This window comes from Octodon degus, unplaced genomic scaffold (assembly GCF_000260255.1).
Source record: "Octodon degus isolate 3935 unplaced genomic scaffold, OctDeg1.0 scaffold00039, whole genome shotgun sequence".
Taxonomy (NCBI): domain Eukaryota; kingdom Metazoa; phylum Chordata; class Mammalia; order Rodentia; family Octodontidae; genus Octodon; species Octodon degus.
In genome coordinates this window covers 7,204,135-7,210,776 of record NW_004524615.1, presented here as the reverse complement: position 1 = coordinate 7,210,776, position 6,642 = coordinate 7,204,135, and the positions used below count along the sequence as shown (strand labels likewise).

General features: G+C 44.0%; 1 pseudogene; it reads left to right on the top strand.

Moving 5' to 3' along the window:
• LOC101572523 overlaps window positions 1-3,210 on the top strand; it is a 114,893-nt pseudogene extending 111,683 nt beyond the window's left edge.
• The last annotated feature ends 3,432 nt before the right edge of the window (window positions 3,211-6,642 follow it).

The following is a 6,642-nucleotide window of genomic DNA, read 5'->3' as shown; positions in this document are numbered from 1 at the left end:
AGAGAGAGAGAGAGAGAGAGAGAGAGAGAGAGAGAGAGAGAGAGAGAGGAAGAGGAAGGGGAGAAGCAAAGAGAAGAGCTCAAAAGAAATAGAATAAAGGTCTTGGACAAGTTGTTAGATCATCTTCAGCTGTATTCCAAGCAAATTGCTTTTGTCTTTATTAAATATGGCACGCAAGAAACTCTTCCCTGTTTCCTTCTTTCATCTTCTGCTTGAGATCAGTTTACACATTGAAAGATGTTGCAGGAAATTATGACTTAAGCACAAAAGTGGCTTTCAGCCTCCTCAGAGCAAGGCTAATGCTGTTGGATCAGGGTCACCAATAATTCTCCCACCAGCACGGGACTCCCCCACCCCTTTATGCAGACGGCCAGGCTTTATTGAACCACATAATTTCACCTCATTAAAATAAGCACCATGTAGCTCACTCCCCCACTCCTTTTTCTGTAGCTGGACAAATGCCAGCAATTATATTTAGAGTACCCTAAATGGACAACACATTAAATATTCATTCTGGTGTTTTTCTACACAATCAGACATAGCCCCTGCTGCTCTTTTCAATATTAATATTCATTTTGCTTTTAAAAGCTAAGAAATAGTGCACTAAGCCAAAATAGTTGGGTTCATTGAAATGTTTATTGTGCCAGCAAAGTAGATACGTTTTAGTTGGCTTTGATTAAGTTGTGGTGTGATTTTTATCAAAGCTCTCCTAAGTAGATGTTTTATGAATTGTTTAAGCCCATTTCCTATTCAAGTTTGTCTGAACTGAGTGCTAAGAATGATCCAAGAGCTGGGGAGGCATGAAAAGAAGCCACATGTGTTAGGTACCGGCTCCACACAAAGAATGCAGCCTTGAAGCGCAGCAAATGTGTACTAATAAAAATACAACTGAAAGGTAGTCCCCAACAGGTCCTGAGGTAGAACCCAAAGTAAAGCAAATGCCAAGAAGAAAATAAAAAGTAGATGACATTAGGGAGTTTTCATTCACTGTGGCACAGGTACAGGGTCCCAGCACTCGGGAGGTGGGGAAGTTAGGTAGGAAGATTGCAAGTTCCAGCCAAGCCTGGACAATTTATTAATGTAGTAAGACACTGTCAAAACTAATATATATAATAAGTAATAAATAAGTGGGCTGAGAGTGTAGGTTAGTGTAAAGGCTCTTGGTTTACTTCTTCAATATCATACACAGCAACGAAGACACACACACACATTTCAAGAAATTAAATTAAAACAAATATATCCAACTTTTGCTCTTGACATCCTTCCTATTTTCCCTGAGTGGAGAAATGCTGTGCATTAGCCTGATCCTTGAGGTGACAACAAGCCAGTTGTGTGGACCAGCACCTTCTACCCTTTCTGTCCCATCGACTGTGAGCTCAGACACACCTGGTTTTGCAGAGGGCCTTAGCAGCCTGCTGTGCAATTAGGGCAGCCACTGGGAAGCACCCATTTAATCTCCAAATGAAGCAGCAATGGTAGGTTAATTCTACATTAAAATGAGGTAGGTACTTGTGTGTGTAGTTTACCATTGAACAGAACAACACCTGTTATTTCTATTTGTTCACTCCAATCAATGATTTTTCCCTTACAACTGAATTTCTTTCACAGATGGATTTAAAACCTGCACCAAATCTCATTTTCATGGATAGATAGACAGGGAAGCAGAAAGCTCAGGGGCTGCAGAAGATCAGACTGAGAAGCAGCCTCCGCCCACAGCAATAGATGCTCAGGAGGCCAGACTGGGCCCCAGGAGGCCTTGCTACCTGGGTGACTGCAGCTGTCTTCCAGTACTGGATTAGGGCTCCTGGGCTCTCAGGATCCTTCTGTACACATGCACAGTGACTGACAGCAAATATTAGCTAGCAATAGGGGATGTCTTGGAATCCAACACAAGCTTCCCTCTGAACTTTCAGACTCTCACTGTGCACAGGGTTCAGAATCAGCACACTGTAGCAATCTGACCCTTTACACTTCGTTCTTTCCTGCCCATTGCTTGAAACCCCAGATGCTCAGGAAATAGATTGCACGGGCAGGCCATACACAGAGGTATACCTTTGTGTGTATAATTTGGTTAATTACAACAGAGTGCTAGGACAGTGTGGCCAGCACAGAATCAATTTGGACGTGCCTTGGAGGATGCAAAGCTGTCAGTTTCTGCCCCAGAAGCCGGGGCGCTTCCTCCTTCTCTCCCTTCCATTTTGCAGAGATAATGTTTTCACTCCGTTATGCAAATCAGGCTGGGATGGCACTTTTGAAACATCCCCGAAGTATGAGTGATCCAGAACCTTTTTTGTGGCCTCTGTGTCTGAGACCGCCCGTGGTGTGATGCTGGGGCTTATCTTCTGCTTCGTCTGTTTGATAAAACAGCAAGCAACATGTTTTCTAAGTGACAGAAAATAATTCAATATAGAACAAGTTACTTCCACTGTAACTTTTCTTTAATTATGATCACATATTGTATTACATAAGTGGAGGTCATGCTTATTTATTATTTGTTCTTTTATATTTTCCTAATAAATGCCACAATGTCTCCAGTATAAACTCTTTATTTGCTATCAAATAAAAAGACTTCCTATAATGCTATCACTCCATATAGTGATCTTTCCCCAAAATTCCCATTCGATGCTATTTTTGCCATTCATCTGTGTTTTCTTCTACCTTTACCTGTCTTAGATACGGTATTGTCGATCTAGGGTACAAGATGTGCTTCAGTCAGGAGATCTGTGCAACATAGAGGGAGGAGAAAGAGCTGAACACACTTGGGTGACACGAGGCAGAGTCATACAGGCAAGCGACAGTTGGGTCAGCGAGGGAACTTCCCGGATAGACCGAGAAGCAAGCAGGGACGCTTCCTGAGCTAACTGGGGCGCCCCGAGGAGCAAGGCCCAGGCCCTCCTGTGCTGGCACCTCCTTCGAGTGGTGCCCCATGGAACCGCAAGTGGCATGCGTTGTATTTGACTTCCACAATCACATCACAGAAGCAAACTGCTGGTGGTTCCTCATGCGATTGGAGCCAGAGCTAACTCATCACCTTGTGCTTCCACAGGTAGCTTAATATTCAAGAGAGAAGAGCAGCTCGGGAGCCCTGAAACCTCCCGCTGGGAGCGCATCGGGCATCGTGCAGCACAGCCAGGTGGGAATCAGGCGGTCATCTTCAGGAATGGGTGGATCCCCAAAGGGAATGTGGACACACCCTCGTTGGGATATTAATGCTAGAAACCAAGTGCTTCTAGACGCTACTGCATGGATGAACACTGAGACATCGTATGGAAGCAAAATAGGGGGCCTCACAGTTCCATTCTCAAGAATATTGAAAGAGACACGAAGTAGGTTAACACTCACGTATTAATTTATACTAGTGCAGGAAATGGAAGAAAGATGGGAGAGGTGAAGTAGAAGGAGTTTCTTCTTGAAGCCACAGAAAGGATCCAAAATGGACTGTGGAGGACCGGGGAGATAGATCAGCAGACTAAGCACCTGCTTAGGCACGTGCAGGGACTGGGGTTCGATCCCCACGTGCCACGTGCCACACCGGCCCCTGCCCTGGGGTGCGCTGAGCCGGTGATTGATTCTGGGAGTAGTGGCGCACACCTGTAATCCCAGCTGCTGGGGAGGCTGAAAACAGGAGGATCACTAGGAGTCTGAACTGCATAGTGAGACTCTACAAAAAAACCCCAAATAATAATAAAATAAAATAAAACAGACCATGGGAAAAATGTGCATGTCTGTGGCAATGTTGAAAATCACTGAATCATACACTTTATAATTTATGTATTTATTTATTTACTTATTTATTTTTGTGTGTGGCTGGCTCAGCCCGCCCTGGGGGAGGGGCTGGCACGGCATGTGGTGCCAGTGATCAAACTGTGCCCACTTAAGCTTGCCTAAGCAGGCGTTTTAGACTGCTGAGCTATCTCACCAGCCCCAATCATACACTTTAGGTGGATGAGTGATACGAAATGCAAATAATTTGATAATAAAGCTATTTCAACTTGAAAATCTAATGTGCATATACAGCCTGAAAAAAACAATCCTATCTACACTTCCGCAGTGCCTCAAGCTAGCACCTGTGCGGAAGGCCATTGGCTACCACTCTGAGTACTGCTTGTAATGGTAGATGCCAAAGGCAACTTACACTAATCTCAAATCTCATTAAATTTAGTACTGAAATATTTACACAAGTTTTTCTGCTCCTGCATATACATTTTTGGTGGATTCTATATAGCTATCCCTCCAATACCTTGAGCAACATAGTGATTACTGATTTCGAACCCACATCCCTTTCTTGTACTTTCCAAATGTTCTAGAATGTCCATCCATTTCTTTCTTCATCATAATGAATAAATATTTTTAAAATCGTTTTCCCATATTATACTCTGTCCCAGTCATTAGAAGCCTTGCGGCGATTGCCAATCAAGACCTAACATAACATAAAGCTAAGGTTTGTTGAAGAAAGCAAACAGCGAGCCTCTCTTCTGTAAGCACATAGTGCGGCAAATGGAGGCTCTGGGTCCCAGCAGAGCACACACAGGCTCTGTCGGGGTGCATATTTGTGCGTTTCCCAGCTACATTAACATTGGCAGGACTTGATTTTCTCTCTCGTCTCTGCATAAAGCCCAAAACCAAATCTTCCACTCTGCGTTCATCTAAGACCATGTGCAGAGGTTTCCCACTGTGCTGAAGTGCAGAGAATTGCATGTTGCACGTCAGTCCCTGGCGGATTTGCTGGTGTTTGCAGCTCGGGGCTTTTTCTCGGCCACTGTGGCTGAGTGAAGGACGCCCACTGGTTGAGTGCTGGCTGCACGCAGTCTATAGTTAGTCTAAAGCCATCAGAGGGCTGAAGAAGGTAAGAAAAATGCTACTTTTCTTCCTAATTTTTATGACTAAAACCTGAAGAACAATGAGAGCAATGTGTTGCACTGAGTTGTATAGAATTACGTTTTCTCACAGTGGAAAAATATTGACATTTTCACATAGTCCAACTTGCTGTAAATACAATCAGTGTGCAATTTTGCTGAAGGAAATATTTTAGTTTCAGATACCATCGTCTTACTAGTACTGCTACATATAACTGTGGCCTTTGAATCATTTCTTCATTTCTGTAGACAGTTTCCTTCACCCTTTCCTACAGATATTTTTATACACATTATATCATCGTCAGTGTGATGCAATCTTATTGCTGTATCAAATTAATTCCTATGGAAGCTAATTAAATTTTAAATATAGAAGCACCTCAAATTCATTCTATCTACTTTTACTCTATGTTTGACCTTTATGGTAATGTATTGAGAAGGACAAAATGCAATATTCAAAATGATTGTTGGCTCTTTTCAAATTCTACTCCAGTGAACAATTCTTGGTCATTGGTCCTCCCAAGACACCAAACCCTGCAAGACATGCTGAGGCGTGAATGCAGTGGCCACCCATGTTCCGGTGGAGCATCGGTGTGTGCCCCGCCCAGGACACAGCGTCCCTGGATGCACCACACATGAAGATGCAGTACGAAGGATCAGGATGTAAGAGCTTCCTGCGAGGTGGCTCTGTCAGTTCCAGGCACATGGAGGAAGCACTGTGGTGTGGAGCTGGAGTGTCCCCTAAAGACTCAGGTGTTGAAAGGTTCTTCTCCCTGAGGAGATGAAACTGTCACAGGAGGCATCTCGGTAATGTGCTCCGTCTGTATGGCCACAGTGTGACGTGGAGGTGAAGCCTATGCTCGCTCTTTCACTTTGTCTGTTTTCTTTGCTTTGCTTTGCTTTGCTTTGCTTTGTTTTGCATTGCTTTGCTTTTTCTTTTCTCTTTTCTTTTCTTTTCTTTTCTTCTATTCATTTTTTGTTTGTTGATTGAATGGATTTGTGTTTTTGACAGGGTCTCACTCTCTAATTCTGGCTGGCTTTAAATTGAATATGTATCTGGCCTTGAACTCATGCAGTTTTTCTGCTTCAGGCTTCTGAGTGCTGCGATTTAGGCATGAACTGCCCTCCCCAGCTGTTTGTTTGCTTGTTTTTTAAGCATGTCTTGCTAAGTTGCCAGGGTGTGAGTTGAACTTTCCAACATGTTAGCACATCCTCCCACAGCCCCGAGACTCCAGGCAGCACCCCTTGGCCAGCCCTGTATGTCCCACTATATTTTCTTCCTTTTTTTATGTTTCCTGCTGCCGTGTGGAAAGCAAGTAAGTTACGTCACGCACTCCCCGCCCTGGTCTTCTGCTTCACTACAAGCCTGAGGGTGATGGAACAGCCCTCAACCGTGGATAGAAGCTTCTGAAACTGTGCCTCAAAATAAAGCTTACTTTATTATTTATTTGCTCTGTTATTTATTAGTTTTCCACAGCAACAGAAGCCGAGCACTAGAAGTGGCCAGGTGAACTTGCTTTTGAACAGCCACATGGCCAAGGTGGTGGCCTAACCTTGCCTCCCCTGCATCCCTGTTCTTTGCATGTGGGTGATGTTGGAGTGGCGTTAGGAGCAGTCACTTGCCTTCTTGTAGCAATGAATCCTGCTGCCACTAAGTGCTTACTCTGGTCCCAATGCCTCTGGCAGACAGGTTATGTGGTCTCAAGCATGGTCCTCAATGACAGTGGAGGGAGGATTTATTGCTCTGCAGCTAAACAAGCACCTGAACTAAGGAATGTCTCCAAAGTAT